This window comes from Mus musculus, chromosome X (assembly GCF_000001635.26).
Source record: "Mus musculus strain C57BL/6J chromosome X, GRCm38.p6 C57BL/6J".
NCBI classification, from domain to species: Eukaryota; Metazoa; Chordata; class Mammalia; order Rodentia; family Muridae; genus Mus; species Mus musculus.
Genome location: NC_000086.7, coordinates 130,153,892 through 130,178,401, shown reverse-complemented (window position 1 = coordinate 130,178,401; position 24,510 = coordinate 130,153,892). Strand labels below are relative to the sequence as shown.

At 34.0% G+C, this 24,510-nt stretch overlaps 1 protein-coding gene across 3 annotated transcripts in view; it reads right to left on the bottom strand.

The window, feature by feature from the left end:
• The window catches only part of Diaph2 (diaphanous related formin 2), a 716,167-nt gene that overhangs the window by 287,433 nt on the left and 404,224 nt on the right, over nt 1–24,510 (bottom strand). The window lies entirely within an intron of this gene.

Genomic DNA, 24,510 nt, shown 5'->3' with positions numbered 1-24,510 from the left:
CACAGGCATATCCACAGAGATTCAGCATCCCTTCAAACACTTTCATTAGCTGATTTAATTATCCTTAATATGCTCTGCACTTTTCCTCTACTTTTATTGACACCTAATAAATTGAAATGTATTCAAGCTGCTCCTTAATACATATACACCTTCTGGATTTTTCATGATGCTTTCATTTTAGGAAGACAATTAAAAAAATAACTGAATTATGGACAAAGACACTTCTATCAGTATTAACAGAATCTGATGAAATTCTAGTTGAGGAGACAAGGGAAGGGTTACAAGTTGATACATAGCCTGTGACACTGTTTTTCTAAAGCCAACACTAGGAAACACTGTTTTCATTAAAGACTGTGGAACACAACTAGAAAAATACATTTTTCTTATTCCAGCACATTTTTTCTCTTTCAGAGACATATCAGCATCACAATAAAAAAATAAACAGACTGACTAAATCATCCCTTTGGCAAATTTCAGCCAGATTATTCTGATCCAAATTCATCACCCTGACAAGATTACCTTTATCATTCAATGAGGAAAAAATCACCCTAATATACATAGAAATTTAAGAGACTGAAAATCAAACACTAACGCTGAAGATTATTTTTTTCTACTAATCAGTTAGAATAAATGGCTCTGTCCAATACAACTCCATTTGTTTAGCTCTGACAAGTTTAAAAAATATTCTTTGAGAGAATTTGAAGAACTTTCGCCTTGCCAAAACTTTACTAATGCTACAGCCATCACTGTTCACAAAGGACAAGTTTATTGTGAAGGAAATCCCTGATTTTAAAATTGAGGTTTTGACATTTAGGTTCTTTCTCTGTAGTCTTCCCAAAAATCCAGAAGGTTTCTCCTTTCACATTCCGATTACTGGAAAAACAAAAGGTGTGAAGTTGACTAGATGTTTAGTCATGTGGGTTCCAAGAACAAGAGGGGAGGGAGGTTGAAGACATAGTAGAGTAAGGTAGTGACAGGTGCCTCTCCTTGAAAGCAGAGCAAAAGAGCATGCTAATCTCTGAAGAGAAAAAAAAAAAGGAGAAAATATAGGTCTTTACTTTCACTGCATTACACTGAGAACCACCATTTTCTTTCTTCTTCTGCCCACAGACCTTTACAATTCTACATTCTTCACCAAATCAATGAAAAGTCAACACTGAGGTTTAGGCTCTTAGTCTTTTTAAGAAAGATCCCCATCTAAAAATTTGAATGCAATATTTTATTAACCTATATTTTCTTACTGATCTGTGAATGAACCAATATTTCTAGACTCGTCCTGATCAATTTTACACATCAGATCCTCAATTCTACATAAACTTGTCCAGATCCATTCTCTAAGTTCTGTATGATTTCATTATCATCTTTTACATTATGTCTTAATTTGTCTTAAAACTTTACAAAATCTTGAGCTGTGGTTGGGGTTTAGAACGAATATAGTTGGCATGCTGAGTACTTTGACATTAGGAGATTGAAAGCCCCCAGAAACAACCACTCTTTGATATCCTGTCCTGATAGCTCCAGCAAGCCCTTTACTTACTTACTAACTTTCCCTCTTCCAATGTAGCTAGCTCACAGAAAGTAGATTCCTCAACCCCAAACCAGTCCTATTACCTAGGAAGGTCCCTCTCTTTTTTTCTTGAAAACTTTCACTTGGGAGGAAGGATTGCTACAATAGCAGCATAACAGATTCTTGGAGAGTCTTGATCTGTTGCCTTCTCTGTTCTATTAGCTTTACATTGTCCAAATAAACTTTAAACCTCTTTTTTTCTGAAAGTTTCCATATCTTACAATGTATTAGTTACGTTAGCTATGTTTTCCCTTCGTTATCCTATCTTGTGTTGATTATTACCCTTATAATGGGTGAGCTAAAGGTTCAACTCATTGTGTGCCATGCAGGGTGGCAATGGCAAGGTAGTGGTAAGACAAATGCTTAGTGGTTATTGAATTAATATTTGCATTTTAAGAAACATTGCTTCATATGTATATGTACATTTCCACAACTAACATTGCAGCATAGGTTAGATATAATAATGATCCACAGTTTATACCAACTATTATGTCATATAAAAGGAAGTGTAGAATTGAAACCTGCCTAGAAAGATGGAGGACAGGAGGATATACTTTACACAGTGAGAAAGCAAGGAAATGGGAAAAAGAAGAATAGTTATAGAAAGCTGTATTAGTTCCTCTGCACTACATTTCTAATGAATTATTTATACTGTAACTAAACCAAAGGATAAAACGCTCGAGATAGAATAACAGGGGAATTCTACCTTATATGCACATGCAAACCTTTCTAGCATTACACATTTGTCTTTACATTGGTGGAAGTCATCTTGACTTTGACTTAGAAGTGATATTAAAGGGAAATCTGAAAAAAGTCATTTATATAGTCAAGGTGTCTGTAAAACAGAGCTTATGATAGAGTTTACATACTAGAATTTTATTGGGTTCGGAGATGAGAGTAGATAATTCCGGAGAAACAGGCATAGAGAATAAAAGAAAGTAAATAAAGGAGGCTTAAGTTACAGCGCTTCCCATAATTTTACAGCAGCTGCAGTTCACAGCTTAGTGTCTCAGAAAAATCTCTCCATCATTCATGACTTCATGAGCATGACACATATACCATCACTTGGCAGGGAAATGCTTAAAAGACCACAGGATTGGTTTAACATTTTGACGTTACTATTCTCGATAATAAAATTATTTTCAATTCCAGCCCACATTGTCATTATACCTTGGGTCTTACAAATTATGGAGTTGACTTTTATCTCCATAAAAAAATCAAAAGTATCTTATAAGAGTTGGTGGGAAGGAATACACATTTCACCTACCTCTTGGCTTCTTTCAACACATATTTCCTGAGATGATAACAGACTGATTTGGTCTGAGATCCTAGTTGTGTGCTTGCATGTGTTTGTGCATACATGTATATATGTTACAAAAAGAATACCTAGTCAATATAGAGTATCATATACTAGATCCAAAGCACAAAATTCTTTATAATCAAAGTGACTTAGTTATTAGCTTTTTTTTTTTTTTTGGCAATTTACACCACTATTTTCCTTTTTTTGACTTATATAGCTTATATAAATTCTTACCTGTTAGTCATAAATCTGCCTTGTCAAAACAGTAATCAAGGGTACTCTTCATTTTGCAAGAAAAGTATCAGTTCAAGCTATAACTTGTTTCTTCAATTAGTGTTTTTATGGAAGTAGATTCTTTGTGTATGTCATTATTCTTCCCTCTACAGTCTATCTCCCAGTGTTACAATTCTGCTGGGCATACATATGCTAGTTAAAATTTAAATAGGGTAGTCATAATCTAAGAAAATAAGGAGACCCTCCCTTACTGGTTAGCCCTACTGTGCTCTGATATAATTTAATATTAGAAAAAATAAAATTCCATTTAATGAAAAGTACTAAACCTAATTTGTGTTCTCTGTACATCACTTTTACAGGATACATTGACTTTTAAGTCTGGAAAGTAATGATAATTACTGTAAATATAAGGAAGTTCAAATTTAACAAATGTTTTTGGAAACTAAAACATGTAAGAGTCCCTAGAAACATTTAAAAGTTATTCTGGCTTTGTAGAATTTTATGAACATACTGAACAAACCCGAAAGTGTTAAGAATGATAATGGATTTATCAGGTAAATTACTTGTTAAAAACACTGCTTTAATCTAAGAAGTATAAGAGCTGGAGTCAATGAGTTGGGTGAATGGGTAAAAAGCCTGACAACTTGACTTCAATTCCTGGATACCACAGAAAAATCTACATGAGAAAGCAGGAATCCCAAATAGTAATCCTAGCAATGCCCATGGCAGGACAGGAGAATAAGCCAGTTTACAAGCAAGAGAAGTAGGAAGGGTTCAAAACAACAGAAAAGAGGGAGACTGGCTAGAACAAGAAGTAAATAGGAAGCCTACTCCCAACCCTAATCCTTTGGCTTCTACATGTGCAACATGGCATGTAGGTACAACACACACACACACACACACACACACACACACACACACAGAGTGAAAAACGAAATGGGCAAAATATTACAAAAAAAAAACAACAACAGACTTAACAGTCAAGGTCTATAATGAATATTTATGCAGCTCCTACTCTACTAGAGAGAGAAGTGGGGTACTTTTCCTGGTAGTGGCAGTACCAGATGATCCAAAACTAGTTATGTACTACATTGGATTACAAATGCTTGTCTTTGGAATAGCCTCAGGCTGAGGGTGTATTTTTGTGCCTGTCATTATATTAGTTCACTAATATAAATTACGGAGTCTTTTATGACAGTGCAAACATTTTCTATCCAAGTAAATCCCCACTACGGACATTTTTAATGACTGATTAGTCAGTCTGGTGGCAATTCGGCAATTCATTTTTTTTTCTCATTTCAGTTTTTACATCTGCTATTGAATTACTGAATCTGAATTGTAACAGTAAAAATTAAATTATAGCTACCATGTTCTTTCTTATAGCTTTCTTTCATGTACTCCATAAATAACCTTTTAAGCATAGTATACTCTCTTGAGTTATATGTAGGAGAAACTTTCCTTTCAAATTTTATTTATCTACTTGCTGGAGTTGAAAAATATATGCATGCATTTCTTGGCTTCTGGCAAATATATGATAGTAGCCTGATCTTTAGTCAAATTATTTTAAATTTATGACTTTAAGAGAAGCAAAATATGAGATAAATATTTTAAGTGACAAAATGGATGGAAAGACTCTTCAATTACATAGTATAAAGGAGAACTAATACACATTTAAAGAAATAAAATCATAGTACTTAGATGACATTCTCTAGATTATATTTACAATGTACTTATTTATAAAATCAAAAAGCTTTTCAAACGAACTTGGTTATTTTTTTTCCTTCTGTGTTAAATTTTTAATCAATTTTAAACAGTGACAAAGTAACAGGGCTCTTCTTACATCTGAGCTCAAAGAAAGTGCAAGTAAAAATTTCTTCATGTAAGACTATGAGTGAACAGGCTCAAAAGTGACTACAAGCCTTTGCTAATTTTCCGTAACTGAATACATTCAGTTGAATTACTATCAGCTGAACCACACACCATTAAAATGACTCATCCAGAAAGCATGTGTGAGATATTAAAAGCACCTTGAACAATGGGCATTGTTGTATGCTTTCTCAAATGCATGTATAAGCTAACAGATTCATTTTATAAGAACGCTATATATGGAAATAAAGCCAATATGTTTATACAATGACAATGGCAAAATCTCATCACCAAGGGATTATTTGGATTTTAAAGAACATAAATGGGAAATAGGACCTAGATATGAAATTCCTAATCCATATCACTCCAAAATGAAATACAAAGTGGCACATAGAAGAAAATTATTGTTTAAAACTTTAAGAGAACATGGTAGCAACTTAGCTACCATTCCTTAGCATTCTTTTTTCTATTTTGGGATGGGGGGTACTGATATACAGACAACACTGGCGTGAAACTCACCATGAATCTTTCACAGGCTGGGATCATACATGTGTGCCACTATTTCAGTTTAAGTAGCATTCTTTGTAACTATAATTTAAAAATATGTGCTCCCCTGACCCCTTCACATATCCCTATCACATGTCCCCGTGAGTGGAAGGTAGTTTTCTAAATGGAGCTCATAATGTGGTCTGAACTGAATCAGAGTGTGAAAGAACTATAGTAAGGAAACACAACCACTACCACATTGTTTAACTCTTAACAATTCCGTAAGTACATTTCAGTATCTGGGTACATTGACATGTTGAGTTTCTAGTCCTGAAAACCAAAATCTGAACACAATCTGTTTAAATAAAGAAACTAAACTTTGAATACAGAATAGAAAGAAAATTTACCAATAACTAGGAGAAGGTAACTAAATAGCTAAAAGGTTAGCTAGATTGGGGAATAAGGAAGAAACTTTTTAAATAATGATTTTTAGGCAAAAAAAAAAAAAATTCTATATCCTGACTACAAATCTACAGTAGTGGACAGCAGCCCATGAAGAACTTCACTTCCCCCACCTGCTGACTCCCCTGCAACCATTATTCTGCCTACAGCAAATACTATGTGTGAATTTTTGAATCAAAGGTGAAAACAAACCAAAATCTCCTGCTTTTGCTGACAGTATTAGCTCAAGGCTAAGACTGGGAAGTACGTAGCAAGTTGAAACTTCTCTAAAACAATGCTGGATATAAACTCTTTGGAAATATTTGCTCTTATTATCAGAAGAGCAACATTTATTTCAAAGAATGTTTCTATTAAAAAACCAGCACTCAGAAGGAGGAGCCCAGCTTATCCAGCTTGTGTTATGTATCTAAACCCTGTTTCAAAGAAATAAAATAAATGGAGAGGAAAACCAAAACCAAACAAACAAACAAACAAAAAAAAACCAAACAAAAACAAAACATTTTCCTTAAAAAAAAAAAAAAAAGATTCTGATCACTCACATCTCAACTTTTAATAGGTCATGTAGAGCATTTATTGAGGGGTTATTGGGCTATTTTGAACTGTACTCCTGTAGAGAGTTAAGTAATGGAAGTGCTATTCTTATTTTTAAGTTTATTTTTACTATTTTTGAGACAGGGTTTCTCCATCATGAAGTCTTATACTAATACCTTCACTTGTAAAATGTATGCAATGTACTCTTACTTTACCTCAGAATCAGAAAACTAGCAACAAAATCAAACACTGTCAAAAGACACTATTAAATATGACAATAGAGGCTTTAAAATGATTAGTAAAGTTATAAAAAAAACTCATATAAAATGAAAGCATGTTGACTAAGCCTAGAAGGAAAATAAAAAGTTTAAGAAATCCAAAATTTAAAAAATCTTAACTTTTTCAATACGAAACTATTTGTGAGCTTCATTCTGCAGTCTAACAATTTAGTAATTATTACAGCAAAATCAAAGAGATGAAAAGCACATGAAAAAAAGTCTTATATTTAATAGTGCTAAAATTGTGATAATCTAGGGTGATAAAATTAGTATTGTTTCTCATCAAGACACTCTCAAACTATCTGCTTTGGTTTGGGTTATTTGATTATTTGTTTGAGATTGAGTTTGACTGTGTAATCCTGGCTAGGCCAAAATCCCAGATCCTCCAATAATTGCCTGTCACCAGGGCTGATGTCATAGCTATTGCTATGAAGCCAGTCTTAACTTCTTACTCTTTAAGTGTGTGTTCACAATGACTTCATGAGAGTAGTCATTTAAAAAAAGGCTTTCTTCCAGTATATTATTTGCTTAGTAAGGTGTGAAAGAAGCAGATGGATTAGTAAACTATTTCAATGTTTTCTCAGCAAGAACTAAATATATATAAAGTGTTTTTAGAAAGCTAAAATGCTACATAAATGATCATATTCCTTAGTCTACTGTTTCTGATCACGGTCAAATTTTTCAGGAACTGCATTCTTGAACTCATTAGGGAAATTACTAGGATTATATGATATAGTGTGGATATTCTTGTACTTGACCCAATTCTTTTGGGGGGGAAACATGTTTAATGTATGAAGTCTCCAGGTAAGTACAAGTACAAAGCTATCAATTTCACTTAAATTGAACAAGGGTTGTCATGGCATCAGTGACATTATGCTGGGGTCAGAATGCTGGAGCCATTTCAGTCTATTCCACATTTCTGCTGCCTGGATTAGCATTTGTTCTGCTGGATAATAGGGTTACAGGTCAGACAGGAGATGCTTGCAGGGGTTTATTAACTCTATGGCTAAATTGTCACCCTTCATTAACTAACTATAGAGACTAACAGGATTGCTAGGTGCCCAGAAATAAGGCAATGTAAACTAAGGGAAGTAAAAGGAATATGATTTTGATAGTTCTTGGCGTTCATCACTACTGAAACTGATCCCTACATAAAACAAAGCTTGATTATTTATCTTATTATCATCATTCCATAAATCTAGTAGAAATAGATATTTTTACCTCATCACAAAGAGTGGTTTCAAAAACAAACAACAACGAGGCTAGAAAGGTAAGTGAGGCTCTGTAATAAGGGTTTTCATTTGTTTTGTTCTGTTTTTATTTTTCTTTTTTGGGGGGGTGTTACCCTAAGTATGGTCAGAAAGATACGGAAGGCTTCCAGGAGATGATTAAAGATACCAGAGATAGTTTGCATTTGAGATAGATGAAATGTGAGGGGTAATGAAAGAATTGGTAAGAATGATTCCCAGGTTTTTAGCACCAGCAACGGACAGAACTCTGGAGGAAGTGATCAAGCATTAACTGTGGCCTACTTAGTTTTAAATACAAGGACTATTGTAGCTGAGATTTCAAATAAACAGCTGCCTGCTGAAGCAGATCTGCCTGGGCACTGGACACCCACAGGCATTTGCATATTGATCTGACTTCAGAACAGTTACATTGTTTCAGTATATTACTATGATATAATTTAGTCTGTAGATACTTTCTGGCTCTATAAATCTAGGTAATAATTTCTGCACCCCTGCCTCGTTTCAAGTACAAACATTTCTAGATGTTGGTTAAGGTCATTTCCCTCTTGGCTATGTTTGTAATTTATTCCTTTTTCTCTGTGCCCCTTTCCCTGAGTTCCTCTACTCTTGTACTGACACCATGGATATTTCTATTAAGATGTTTTGCCTTGCTGAGAAGTCTTGCTACAACACTTCTCTTGAAACAAATGTTGCCAATAACAAGCAGAAAGCTAATTGCATTTGGAGGTGACAGGAGTTCATTAAATTAAAAAAAGAAAAACCTACAAGGTCTGAAAACTATAAAAATACCTGCTAGAATTTTGATTATGAAGAGGAGGATACACTTCAAAGCCCAAACTGTTTTCTATTCCTAAATTGTAAAATTGGCCTATCAACAGTGATGCAAGGGAAGGGAAAAGTATTAAGCCAATAAAAGTTTCAACTTCCTTTGGCCTCACTGTCATTCTCACTGGCTATACTAGGGTATGCTAGCCTCAAACTGCCTTAAAAAAAAAACTTTCTAAAAGAAAGAAAACAAAAAGTTCACCAAAGAAATTTACAAGGTATTATTTATAGTAGTATAAACATGATGTAAACAAAAGTACCAGAAATAAGAGAATGACTGATAAAAGCTTAGTACAATATTATGAAAGAATACAGACTTTAATGTAAAACTTATGAAATGAATTAGTAAAATAGAACTTTTGATTTTAGATGAAGAGAAAAATATCAACGCAAAAGTTTGTAAACTGTGATCTTTACTGTGAATTATCTTACATTAATAAATTATTTAAATAGAAACAAAGACTGAAGGGGACATGCATAATTGGTCGAGTAAAAAAAAAGTTTTGTTGGAATCCAGCCAGCCCCATTCATTTATGTATGGTCAGTGGCTGCTTTTGCGGTACAGAGGCGAAGTGAAGTCCTTGTAACAGGAGATCTATCTGGTGCACACGATCTAAAATATTTAATGTTAAGCTTTTTGTAGAAAAACCTTGCTGATACATGTTCTAGATTTTTAAAAAATGCTATCTTGAGAGGGACACCAGCAAATTCCCAGTCCAGATTTTCCATAAGGATATGAAAAAATAAATCAAATATGGATTTTTATAGAATAAAGAAGTGGATGGAGGCAGACTTCTGTCTTTTAGATACTTCTATAAGCGCAATGCTATAAGATATCTTTGTAGAGACAGTTTCTATCCCTTGAAGGGTCTAATGTATATAATCAATTCCACAATGTAGAGAAGGTTATGTGTCTTTCACAGAAATGAACAAGAATATATTCCTATATAAGCATGGAGGAAAAACAACACGTTTTTATATAGCAAAAATATAGACAAGAGCAAAGCATGCTGGGGAACTTTTTTCTTCTAAAACCCTCAAATTAAATAAAAGATAAACATAAACAACATAAAGTATGCAGAAATTCATAGCTAGATCCTATAATTCCAGGCAATAAAAGCAGAAAAATCAGCTACAAGAAAGTAAAACAAATTTCTTCTCAATTACCAAATTATCATTGTACAAAATAAGACAGAGAAATCAAATTTTTCATACCAATTAACCTCTCTGTTATGTCACTATATGGCTTACTCCTAGAGTTGTTAAAAATTTAAGAACTGACCTGAACATATTCTTTATAACTGATTTCTGTACAGTTACAATAGGCTTTAAAAAGGAAGCTAATGTAGTTCAAGATATTACAAAGCTACAGGTCTCAGTGTTAATAATTATGTTTCCCACACAAAATTTATCTTCAATAGCTCCCTATACAAAATATCTTGTTACTAACTTAATATCAGAAACCTAGACATTAAAAATGACCTCAAGGTCATATAACACGTAATGGCAGAACCAATATCCAAAGTTATATAATCTAGCCTATGGTTCTAACCAATTTGCTCTACTTTTTCTTAGTAACAACACGTTGTAGGGTAATAGTACTTCTAAACATTGGAAGTATAGCCAAACCAAGTAGCTGACATTCTTCTAATGTACATATATAAAACACATCAATTTTGAAGCTAACAATAGTACAGTATTGTCCTTTGGAAATAGCAAGGACAAACATGTGAGAGGGGAATACACTACTACCTCTGACTTCATGAGGTTTATGTTGTTGCAAGTTGTTTGAATAAAGTTAGAGTCATGGTCAGACTTCAGTGCTACTAAATACCGAAAAAGAAAATAATTATTAAAGGAGAGGGATAATATATTATGTGAGATATAGGACAGTAAATAAAAGTGATATTTTCTCATTCACAAAGAAAAAGGAAGACTATTCTTATCTATGAATATAGAAAATGGACTCCTGTGTTTTGAGAGCACAGAGAACAGAGGGGTAAAAATGGTAAGACATTCTAACTTTATGGCAGTGTAGGGTTAAAAGTTTCATTGCATTAGGTTGGCAGTGTGACTTCAGTCTCCCACTTAGAAGTTGGGATTTGAAAGGAGCAATAAGAAAGAGGAAGGAAGGGCTGGTGAGATGGCTCAGTGGCTAAGAGCACCCGACTGCTCTTCCGAAGGTCCAGAGTTCAAATCCCAGCAACCACATGGTGGCTCACAACCATCTGAAACAAGATCTGACTCCCTCTTCTGGTGTGTCTGAAGACAGCTACTGTGTACTTACATATAATAAATAAATAAATCTAAAAAAAAAAAAAGAAAGAGGAAGGAAAAATAAGATGGCCTAAGGAAAAAGTACGGGACTGATGCTGGATATTATGATTGAAATGTGTATGTTGTATGCCCAGTGCAACTAGAAGGGAACACAGAGAAAAGGGGGAGAATATAAGTAAAGGCAGTAAGTCAAGGACAGCAGGCAAATAGCTTCAAAAGCCACGGGAGAGGAGGAAGCAAGTGGATAAAATGGATCCTCTAAAGACAGGACTTTTGATGGCAGCCATATGTCATTTAACAGAAAAGTCTAATGGTCCCATGTTTTGTGGAATCAGAAATGGAGACGAAAAAAAAAAAAAAAAAACAAACATGGTGATGGAGCTGAGGCCCCACTATGGGAAATAGTAGCTTTATCAATTTTGAGTTCATAAACATTTTTTAGTAATCAGGAAAAGGAATATTTAATATTTTGTTTCATATTGATTCTCTCTTTTCTTAAATTTTTCACAGTTGACATTTTAGTATCATTCCTTGTTTGATTAATGGTTTAGAAGTGGGAAAAAAGTCTGTGGAAGTGGATATGATTAGGAAAAGATGACAAACATTTTAACAATGATATTTTTTGAGGAGATGCAGATCAATAAAAATATGTTTTGGTTTTTCCAATGGCATGCACTCAAACCTCTTCAACAATTTTATTGCTCATATTTTCAAAATAAAGAAATATTTGTGAATGTTTTCAAAATGATGATAACTGCACCAAATTATTAGTAATAATACATAATGTTTACTTGACATATTTCGTTACTTGACATAAATAGCCACAGTATACAGAAATAAATTCATAATGATTAAAAAAAAACAATATTCCAGATGTTAGGAGATAAGTGAATAATTTCCTGGGTGCAACCTCAACATGTTTTGTAAGTCAATTAACTCTTTGAAACCCAGGAAGTATCAGTGAGGACCCTTTAAAAGACAATTCATTCAATAAAAGCCAGGAAGAATTAATAAAACTCAAAATAAATCCAAAAGAGCCATCACTAACTTTAGATTCATAGCCCAATGTATGCAATCCCAGATATTGAAATTTTAATTATATATAACAAATAGCAAATTCATCATTTCCCTTGATAATTTGATAAGCTTTGAAGGAATCCTAAAGCTTTTCATAGGAGTCCTAGGTAACTGAATAACAAATGCACAATTGCAAAGTAACAAAAACAGAGAACTTGTCTAGTACTCAGACGCCTAAGTCCCATTTATTTTCCATATGATTTTGGGAAAAATGCATAGTCTCCTGTCCTATATGTTTTTCATTTACAAAACAGGATTAATACTGCCTGCCTTGCTGACCTTGTATGTCAGTGAGTGCCTGTGTGTGTGTGTGTGTGTGTGTGTGTGCATGTGTGTGTATGTGTGTTTAGGGATATCAAGGTAAAAATTATCTGAGACTCTTTGTAAAGGGTGTTTGTGATAAAAAAAAAAAAAACAAGTTTAGTTGCTAATACTATTAAGGTTGCCCTAGGAACCAAACTGATATCTGAACAGGGCTACACCTTAAGTTTTTATGGAAGGACTTAATATTTAGAAAACCAAGAAATGGTGTATAAAAATCCCTTTCAAATTAAATACTATGCAAGCTGCCAACAGAGACAAAACACTTAATACTCCAGGCCAGCTGCGACACCTATGAACTACAACAGTGATCACATGGCAAGATATCCATAAAGGTGCAGTAAGTGGCACTCACATGGCAGTAGTAAGCAACAGCTATATAATTGGATTGCAGGAATCCTCAACAGGAGGGAAATAATGCCCAGTTCTAGGAACCTAGCCAACTGCCACGACTGAGGTTATGGATTTTAGAAGAGAATCTACTACAGCCATATCCCGAGGCTAGCATAATTCATAACTATGTTTTATATCTTATTTTAGTATGCACAGATAACTGTATGGATTCAAAGAAGTTTCCCTATTAGAGCCAATGGAAAACAAACAAAATTACCCTACAACTGGACACAATACAGAGATCAACTATACCAAGAGGAGCCCAGTAGCAATGGACTCATCTACATCTCACCTCTTCTATGTTTAGCTCAAGGAACAACAAAGGAGCCGTGTGAAGAGTGTAGGAATCAGAATATCAAAAATGCTGCTATAAAACCTTCTCAAAAATGGCTGGATAAAAAAGAAAGAGGCAATGCCAAATGTAATGTAGAAGGGGGAAATATCATTGGACAAGAAATTATAGGTAGCTGATGACTGCTGAGAGTAGGAGAGTTTGCTGTTCCATGGGATAAGTCCCCTAAATAGGAAGTTCAAAGAAATGTAGTCAGCCCTGAAGCCATACCCAGGAACAACATAAATAGACTCAGCAGATTGTATGTATATCTATATATGTAACAATACTAAATGGGGAAGAAGAGGGAACCAATTTGAGGAGAGTAGGGAGGAAAGCGGAGAGAGACAGAAGGGAAGAAAAAAGTTGATAAGTATATTTAATATTAATATTCTTAAAAGTATAAAATCTATTTTCCCAGCAAACTCCACAAGAATCTCTGTATTCTACAACAAAAGACAGTGATGTTTAATATAATATCATCCACCTAGAATAAGGAATTATGCTTGATTTTAGACAATATTATATAGCAAAGTGATCTGGGTCCCTTCCTTTTAATATCTGTGAAAAATTCATTTCTTTTACATAAACAAAATGACTACTTTATACATGGAATACATATTTCGCTCAGTATAATATTAGCTTGACTCCAAATGCAGATTCCCTTCATTCTAAATAGTGTTTGGGTTTTTCAGTTTCATTTCCTGTCTTTTATGTTGCCTCTTGCCATTTAGATGGAAGCATTCCCCAGGACCATTTTCTCTTTTTTTCTAAAAGCTCTCTTTCTTAATGCATTTTTCTTTGATAAAGGATTTTGTTATAATATAGAAGATGAACATCTCTATATTTAAACAACAACCTCTTAAAGAAATCTTCCATTCTTATGTCAACTACACATTGACTTACAGATTCATAAATTGAATATGGAAGTTTAGAAGACCACTTTCCTTCAGAATTTGGCATCTAATTTAATTGTCTTTTTTTTTCTATTGTGGTATTCTTGATCTCGTCACTTAAAACTGGATAGCTAGGCTTTGCTATTTATATTTTTAAAACATATTGTTAATTAGTTCTAACAAGCTAACAAGAAGCACAGATCATTATTTCTCCAACAGTCTTTGTTGTCCATCTTTTAAGAAATCACACACACACACACACACACACACACACACACACACACACACACAGTTTTTATTAGGGTCTGCTGATAATATAATTCAATTTGTTCCATCATGATAGTTTAATTGGCATCTGTCTTTGTCATTTTATTGGGAGTGGCACTTTTCTGATGCTTACAATTATCTGTTAGATTCTTTTGGTTAACTGTTAGATTCTTAAAGCTGGTCCCCATATTTTTAGTCCATAAACATAATAACTTGAAGGAAAAATAACTCTTAGAACAATGATGTCACCATATCACATCTTGATTTGATGATGTAAAATTGAAGCCTTGTACTATATCTGAAGTCCCAATAGCTACCATAGGCTTTTGACTTTAATTAGACACTAATGAATGTGATTAATTACTTGAACACAAATGAAAATATTTTTAAGATAGAAGACAAGTAAGTACTACAGATTACTATGGAACTGCTAAGTTAATTAAACCTACATGTTGCCTAAATATAAAAATCAACCATTATTTCCATGGTGAACAAAAAATGAAAGTAGTTTTTATCAACACTATATAGCAACCTTGCTGTCTCTGGAGAAAGAAGTGTTAAACTGTACTCCTTTACATACATGAATCAAAGTATGTCTGTAGTATACTCCTTTCTCTGTGTGGTGTGGATTATAAACTACAACTTAAATTACTTCTTTAAATATGCAAGTCGCCAAAAAGGGGGAGTGGGTGGGTAGGGGAGTGGGGGTGGGTGGGTATGGGGGACTTTTGGTATAGCATTGGAAATGTAAATGAGCTAAATACCTAATAAAAAATGGAAAAAAAATATGCAAGTCATGATTCATACAGAGATTCTTCGTTGATCTTATAAAGGCCAGCTCTCAGTTACAATTCTAGCATGACATAGAAAGAGAAATCTCAATTTTGCCAAGATAATCTCATTTTATTGCATTTCGATAGATTCTTCTCTGTAAATTGTTGGTAATGTCATCCTTTAATGACTAGAGAGGTACGAGGATTCTAATTTTATTTGAGATTTTTATTCATTTAAGGGGAAGAGTTCTCTCTACTACTTTTTAGAAATAGCAAAACTATGACTTATTTAAATAATTGTAAACTGCTCATTTCTTTTTTCCATTAGCAGAATATTGCTGCCTAACAAAGGGTATGATCTTAGGGGAAAAAAAAATAAGCAAACACTAATGAGTAGCAGCAGAGCAACAAGCAGCACTGGGTATTTTTTATCCCTTGTCTTTCTTATCATATATCAACAGATTTCATTTTCCACACGAATTTTTTCCTCATAAAAATATTTTCAAATTTTCTCCTGTACACACTGAGTCTAGTATATGACCTCAATCATTTTGAGACTCAAGGGCTCAAAGTAGTTAAAGTTTATATATTAGGTAGAAAAAATACTGCTGAATTTTCTATCATAAATTTGGACTCACTATGCGGCAACAAATAATTGAAGAATCATTACTTTTGCATGGGTCCTTTAAAAGTTGGATCTCAACTGTATAATTTTATATGATTATATTACCTACCAGTCCATTTTCAGATTACTACTTCTTTTAAATATCTATCTATCTATCTATCTATCTATCTATCTATCTATCTATCTATCTGTCTATGTGTATATATCTGAGTGCATATATATATATATATATATATATATATATATATATATATATAGATGCACAATATGAATGCAGGAGCCCATGGAAGTCAGAAGAGGATAATGGAACCCTTCAAACTGGAATGACAGAATCCTCAGTATGGGTGTCAAGCATGAGTCTGTGTACTCTCCAAATTCAGAAAGTTCCATGAGGTAATGTCACTTTGTTTTGTTTTAATACTTAGGTTCATCCTTTTCTTTTGTAATGGTGAGACTCTAACAAAAAGTCTCATACAAGTGAAGCCTCACTGTCTTTGACAGCTAATAAACTGAAACCTATATTTGAGATAATTATTTAACATCTTTATCTTGGTTATAAGTCAACCTAATGTAATCTTTTACAATGATATTTATCAAGAAAATCATGTTCTTTTTTCCTGATTAAAGGTAAGAGTATTTTTTTTTATTATTCAATAGGCTTACCATAGTGCATTATATACAGTCAGAATATGGAAATACATATTGAATAGATTGAACAAAGATGTTACTGTTAGAGTGATTTGTTACTTATAGTATATAGTATGGGGTCTCATAAATAATGAATGGATACATAGAAAAATTCCTACAAATTCACATATCATGTTGATTCATAATACTATAATGGATTTGCAAGTCTTATAGCCACCTCATAATATTGAGGTGTTATATTAAGGGTAATTATATTACATGACTGATTGCATATTAGCATAGTTTTTATACTGATATCATGTAAAATATACATTAACATATATTAATATGCAGTATATAGCATATGAACATGCATATTAATATGTTAATATGTTATATTAACATATATTATTATAGATTTTGTGCACATATATGAATATAATATATTAACATATATACTATATGATATTAATATATAGTTTGGTAAACATACATATATAAATATATATATATATACACATACATACATACACACACACATAAAAATACATGCATCTATACAAGCACACACACACTTCTCATGATTCGTGTTCTTTAGATAATTGTATCAGTAAACTATATGACTGGGATTTATGATTGTTCATATAGCTGTGACAATGTAGAGGTGATATAGAATAAGTTTTGACTCTAGGCTACTAAATCAAAATCCATTTAGTTCATCTACTGCCAATACACTGACATTACATTCTTTCAAATACATGCTTATCTTTTACTGTTCCCAAACATGTCCTGGCATGTTTCTAATTATATCATGCATTTCATAATTCAGTGTTCACTTGAGAGTCTTACATTTCATCAGCCACTATCAAATTTATGATAGAAAGGTCATTCCCTTAATAATTCTAACCAGTTTCTTCTTATGTCTTTCTTCTATTCATTCAGACATTTGAAGTACAGTAAATTTATTCTCTCTCTCTCTCTCTCTCTTTCTCTCTCTCTCTCTCTCTCTCTTCCTGTCTGTCTATTTGTCTGTCTGTCTCTATCTCTCTCACTTAATCTCTTATCTCTGTCTCTTGAGTACTGGAATTAAAGGCATATGCCAATGCTGCCGAGTCTCTGCTTTTATAGTTCCTAGAATATTTATATTATAATCTACTTTGCCTCCTAAATATTTGATTCTTTCACTGTTCTCTAAATGTTTATTATTTTAAAAAATTTAAATACTATCCCATGTGTAAGAAGGCACAATTACTTGGAATAAGGAAACCATATTTTCTCTTAGAAATTACTGTGATTAGGTTTGGTGGAAACCCTCTCTATTCATAACAATTATAAATATAACTGGGTAAAATGACAATAGCCTATGAGACTTGAGTTTATATTTGGGGAAAGTAAATGGTTTTTAACAATACAAAAAATGTTAGCTGGAGATGTTGACTAGTGTGAGGTCCTAGATCTGATGCCTAGAACTTCATCCACACACAAAGGTATGAGCAGGCAATGGCACTTTATATCAAAGAGAAATAATAGAACTTATTAAGAGTTTTTGGGAATACTAGAGAACAGCAATAAATTTTTTTATGTCTTAAAATGGAAATAATCATCAGAAAATCAAGGAGGCTCAATCACACAGGTCAGTTACAGTAAACATTCATAAAACAAAATACAATTGTTAAATATTTAAACAGACACACTGTAAATAGGATTTACATATCAATCTTATAGATGGAATGCTAACATTTTCTATGTAAGTTAGGATTTTTTATTCACGTTTCTTTCAGTAGATCTTCACTTACATTATAATCTAGATAAAAAAATGCATTTTCTAAACCAGTTTGCAGACTGGTTTCTGAATTTGAATATCAAGAAATTCAAAGTCCTGAAGGATTCTGAGGACAGATGCCTTTGTGAAATTCAGTCTATGTTTTAGGTTAATACATTACATGTGATATAAAAGCAAATTTAAAATAACCAAACCAATAATTTTCAATAGAACCCACACAACTTTTATAAAAATACACATCTTTATATATGTAATTTGATTTCTTGGTTTACATAACATAGAACTGAAGTAAATAATTTTACTATTGGAAAGAAATTACAAAATGTACAATTTCTGGAGAAAAAGTACAGTTGAGTCACACATAATGACCTCAGAAAAATCAGGAAGTTATAGTAGATAGTCGAGTAGTTTCACAAACAAGGCTGTCTTGAACCTCAGTCAACACACCAAGTCCATTACAAATACTCATTATAAGGGGGTAGGATATGAGCATTTCTATCATAAAGGGGAGAATTTGGCAAGAGCTGTAACCTTCATAAAGCCCTTGCTAAAGGATGTTCAACCCTTAGTACACTCAGTCAGACACCGTGACTCACGGATTGAGGAGACAGCTAGCTACCTTACTAAAACTAATGGCTGGTGTAAGACTTAAGATGCCAGTGATATGCAAGTTACTCTAATGCTAGAACACCTGATCTTCCCGAAGGCATTTGTTGATAATCTAGGAGGGACTATAAGTATTTCCCTTAAAGGTCATCGGCTTACATAGCAACGGCTAATTTCATTTACCAACACAGAACACAATTCAAAGAAGTAAATTAATTCATAGGCAAACTTGATATGTCTCAACATTATTTCTTGCAAGAGTGAATGAAGGAAATTAGTTTGTTGTCACACTTGCACACAATTAGAGAGACAGAGGATCATTAGTGGCAGAAAGAATTTATTGATGGGCCTTATTGTGCTCAGTCCATAAATAAAACCATTTTACTTCTAATGGCCACAATCCCTCTCTTAATCTTTACAGTGCTAAATTATAGAAGGAAATCTAATGATCTCAATTTTTCCCTTAGTTTATTAACATGTAAAAAGATTAAGCAGATATGACATGACCAGACAATAATTAAGGAATAGCATATAGTGACTTTACTCTTTAAAACTGTGTTAATTAAAAACACTAACCTTAGTTACTGTTATGTAATTGAGATTCTTCAAAAGCTGAAAACTGATGTTATCAGAACAACATCTAACAACCAGGACAAAAGCCTACATCAAACACATAAAATACCGTCATGAAAATACCATAGTATAGTTGGCTGCGGTCTAATGTAGTCAGAAAATGGTTGCTACTCTGCCTGTTAGTCATCATGTACCTACACGTAGAGTCTACTTTTAGTTTTAAACTAAAATGGAAACAAGAATAATTTACCAACAAGTTTCCTACTATTAGATTACCTGCCACGCCTCTTGCATAAAACAATTAAACCAAAACCATCTAATTACTGTGATTTGAATTGCCACTGGCAAACAATTTCTATGCATGGCTACATGTTCCTACAAATGAAAAAAAAAAAACTTTAAAGAGTTGAACATTGAATAGAAGTTATGATTTCCAAATATCAGGACAAAATTAACTCAGTGGAATTATGACATTTACTACATCATAGAGAATATTTATTTATTTATCTTTTGAACCAAATTTGAAGCAAGCTTTAATTGATACTGATCAGGATGAACTCTGGTCAACTCCAGTATCTAGAATCCCAGCAAGTGGTGACAGGCCATTTGTTGTAAAGCCTTTTTCTTTTTATGTCTTTTTTTTTTAATTAGATATTTTCTTCATTTACATTTCAAATGCTATCCCAGAAGTCCCCTATACCCTCCCTTGGCCCTGCTCCCCAAATCCCTATTCCTGGCCCTGGAATTCCCCTGTACTGTGTCATATGATCTTCACAGTACGAAGGGTCTCTCCTCCCATTGATAGCTGATAGGCCATCCTCTGCTACATATGCAACTAGATACATAGTTCAGGGGGCGGGGGGTACTGGTTAGTTAACGTTGTTCCTCCTATAGGGTTGCAGACCCCTTTAGCTGCTTGGGTACTTTCTATAGCTTCTTCATTAGGGGCCCTTATCATACAGATCTTTCACTTCCTTAGTTAGAGTCACACCAAGGTATTTTATAACATTTGTGACTATTGTGAAGGGTGTTATTTCCCTAATTTCTTTCTCAGCCTGTTTATTCTTTGTGTAGAGAAAGGCCATTGACTTGTTTGAGTTAATTTTATATCCAGCTACTTCACCGAAGCTGGTTATCAGGTTTAGGAGTTCTCTGGTGGAATTTTTAGGGTCACTTATATATACTATCATCTCATCTGCAAATAGTGATATTGTGAGTTCTTCCTTTCCAATTTGTATCCCCTTGATCTCCTTTTATTGTCTAATTGCTCTGACTAGGACTTCAAGTACTATATTGAATAGGTTTGGAGAAAGTGGGCAGGCTTTTCTAGTCCTTTATTTTAGTGGGATTGCTTCTTTTCTCTATATTTAGTTTGATGTTGGCTACTGGTTTGCTGTTTATTGATTTTACTATATTTAGGTATGGGCCTTTAATTCCTGATCTTTCCAACACTTTTCTTATGAATGGGTGTTGGATTTTGTCAAATGATTTCTCAGCATCTAACAAGATCATCATGAGGGTTTTGTCTTTGAGTTTATTTATATAGTGGATTACTTTGATGGATTTCCGTGTATTAATCCATCCTTGCATCGCTGGGATGAAGCCTATTTGATCATGATGAATGACCATTTTGATGTGTTCTTGGATTCATTAGGCAAGAATTTTATTAAGTATTTTTGCATCAGTATTCATAAGGGAACTTGATCTGAAGTTCTCTTTTTGTGTTGGGACATTATGTGGTTTAGGTATCACAGTAATTGTGGCTTCATGAATGAATTGGGTAGAGTACCTTCTGTTTCTATTTTGTGGGATAGATTGAGGAGAATTGGAATTAGGTCTTCATTGAAGGTCTGATAGAACTCTGCACTAAGCCCATATGGTCCTGGGCTTTTTTTGGTTGAGAGACTATTAATGACTGCTTTTGTTTCTTTTGGGTATATGGAACTGTTTAGATCATTAATCTGATCCTGATTTAACTTTGGTACCTGGTATCTGTCCAGAAAATTGTCCATTTCATCCAGATTTTCCAGTTTTGTAAAGTATAGGCTTTTGTAGAAGGATATGATGATGTTTGGATTTCCTCAGGTTCTGTTATGTCTCCCTTTTCATTTCTGATTTTGTTAATTACAATACTGTCCCTGTGCCCTCTAGTTAGTCTGTCTAATGGTTTATCTATCTTGTTGATTTTTTGGAAGAACCAGCTCTGGGTTTGGTTGATTCTTAGAATAGTTCTTCTTGTTTCCACTTGGTTGATTTCAGCCTTGAGTTTGATTATTTCCTGCAATCTATTCCTCTTGGGTGAATTTACTTCCTTTTGTTCTAGAACTTTTAGGTGTGATGTCAAGCTGCTAGTGTATGCTCTCTCTAGTTTCTTTTTGGAGGCACTCAGAGTTATGAGTTTTCCTCCTAGGAATGCTTTCCTTGTGTCCCATAAGTGTGGGTATGTTGTGGCTTCATTTTCTAAAAAGTCTTTAATTTCTTTCTTTATTTCTTCCTTGATCAAGTTATCATTGAGGGCAGTGTTGTTCAGCTTCCACATGAATGATGGCTTTCTATTATTTATGTTGTTATTGAAGATCAGCCTTAGTCTATGGTGATCTGATAGGATGCATGGGATAATTTCAATATTTTTGTATCTTTTGAGGCCTGTTTTTTGACCAATTATATGGTCAATTTGGAGAAGGTACCATGAGGTGCTGAGAAGAAGGTATATTCTTTTGTTTTAAGATAAAATGTTCTGGATGTATCTGTTAAATCAATTTGTTTCATAATTTCTGTTAGTTTCAATGTGTCTCTGCTTAGTTTCTGTTTCCAGGATCTATCCATTGATAAAAGTGGGGTGTTGAAGTCTCCCATTATTATTGTGTGAGATGCAATGTGTGCTTTGAACTTTACTAAAGTTTCTTTAATGAATGTGGCTGCCCTTGCATTTGGAGCCAAGATATTCAGAATTGAGAGCTCATCTTGGAAGATTTTACCTTTGATGAGTATGAAGTGCCCCTCCTTGTCTTTTTTGATAACTTTAGGTTGTAAGTCAATTTTATTGGATATTTGAATGGCTACTACTCCAGCTTGTTTCTTTGGTCCATTTGTATGGAAAATTGTTTTGCAGTCTTTCACTTTGAGATAGTGTCTGTCTTTTTCCTTGGTGGGTTTCCTGTAAACAGCAAAATGTTGGGTCCTGTTTGTGTAACCAGTCTGTTAGTCTATGTCTTTTTATTGGGGAATTTAGTCCATTGATACTTAGAGATATTAAGGAAAAGTAATTGTTGCTTCCTGTTATTTTTGTTGTTAGAGTTGTGATTCTGTACTTGTGGCTGTCTTCTTTTAGGTTTGTTGAAGGATTACTTTCTTGCTTTTTCTAGGGCATAGTTTCTGTCCTTGTATTGGTGTTTTCCGTTATTATCTTTGGAAGTGCTGGATTCCTGGAAAGATATTGTGTGAATTTGGTTTCTTCATGGAATAATTTGGTTTCTCCATCTATGGTAATTGAGAGTTTTGCTGGGTAGAGTAGCCTGTGCTGGCATTTGTGTTCTCTTAGTGTCTGTGTAACATCTGTCCAGGATCTTCTGGTTTTCATAGTCTCTGGTGAGAAGTCTGGAGTAATTCTAATAGGCCTGCCTTTATATTTTACTTGACCTTTTTCCCTTACTGCTTTCAATATTCTCTCTTTATTTAGTGCATTTATTGTTGTGATTATTATGTGTCGAGAGGAATTTCTTTTCTGGTCCAGTCTATTTGGAGTTCTATAGGCTTCTTGTATGTTCATGGGCATCTCTTTCTTTAGGTTTTGGAAGTTTTCTTCTATAATTTTTTTGAAGATATTTACTGGCCCTTTAAGTTGAAAATCTTCATTCTCATCTACTCTTATTATCCATAGGTTTGGTCTTCTCATTGTGTCCTGGATTTCCTGGATGTTTTGAGTTAGGATCTTTTTGCATTTTGCATTTTCTTTGATTGTTGTTTCCATGTTCTCTATGGAATCTTCTGCCCCTGAGATTCTCTCTTCCATCTCTTATATTCTGTTGCTGATTCTCGCATCTATGGTTCCAGATTTCTTTCCTAGGGTTTCTATCTCCAGAGTTGTCTCCCTTTGTGATTTCTTTATAGTTTCTACTTCCATTTTCAGATCCTGGATTGTTTTGTTCAATTCCATCATCTGTTTGGTTGTTTTCCTGTAATTCTTTCAGGGATTTTTGTGTTTCCTCTTTAAGGACTTCGACCTGTTTAGCAGTGCTCTCCTGTATGTTTTTATGTGATTTATTAATGTCCTTCTTAAAATCCCCTACCAGCACCATGAGTTATGATTTTAAATCTGAATCTTGCTTTCAGGTGTGTTGGGGGTATCCAGGACTCCCTGTGATGCGAGTGTTGAGTTCTGATGATGCTGAGTTCTCTTGGTTTCTGTTAGTAAGATTGTTAAGTTTGCCTTTTGCCATCTGGTAATCTCTGGCTTAGTTGTTATAGCTGTCTGTGGCTGGAGCTTGTTTCTCCTGTTATTCTGTTAGCCTCTGTCAGCAGTCCTTGGGAGTTCAACTCTCTTCTGAGTCTCAGTTGTCAGAATACTCCCTGTAGACAAGTGTGCAGAGTTCTGGAGCTCAGGTCTTCCTCCTGGCTGAAGATGAAGGCTGAAAAGGACCCTGTCCCAAAAGCCACCTGTGTGTTCTCCTGTGTGGACTGGTCTCTTTGGGACCTGGGATACAAGATGGCATTCCTACCTGATCCTGAGGACAGAGCTCTCCCTGGAGACTGCCTCTCCTCTGGTGGGAAAAGTGTGCAGAGTTCTGGGTCTCAGCTCTGCCTCTGGCTGAAGATGAAAGCCCAAAAAGGACCCCTTTCCAGAAGCTATATAGCTTCTTCCACTTGTGAGCTCTCCTGTGTGAACTGATCTCTGGCTATAAAGTTTTTTTAAGGACAAAACTCGAGAAAATTTATTAATGATCAATTATCCTGCATGATTTAGTGGTTAAAAACATGAAGTAAGAAGAGAATGTCAAGAAGTTAAGAATAATGACATTTCTAGTGAGGAAATCAGCAAAAATGAATTACATATGAAAATTTTGTTTATTTGTTCATCACTTGAAAACATATTCAATCAGAATGGTGATGCTGACCTGATCTGCACTTAGAGATATTTGAAGAAATGCTTGTACACTCAGAGA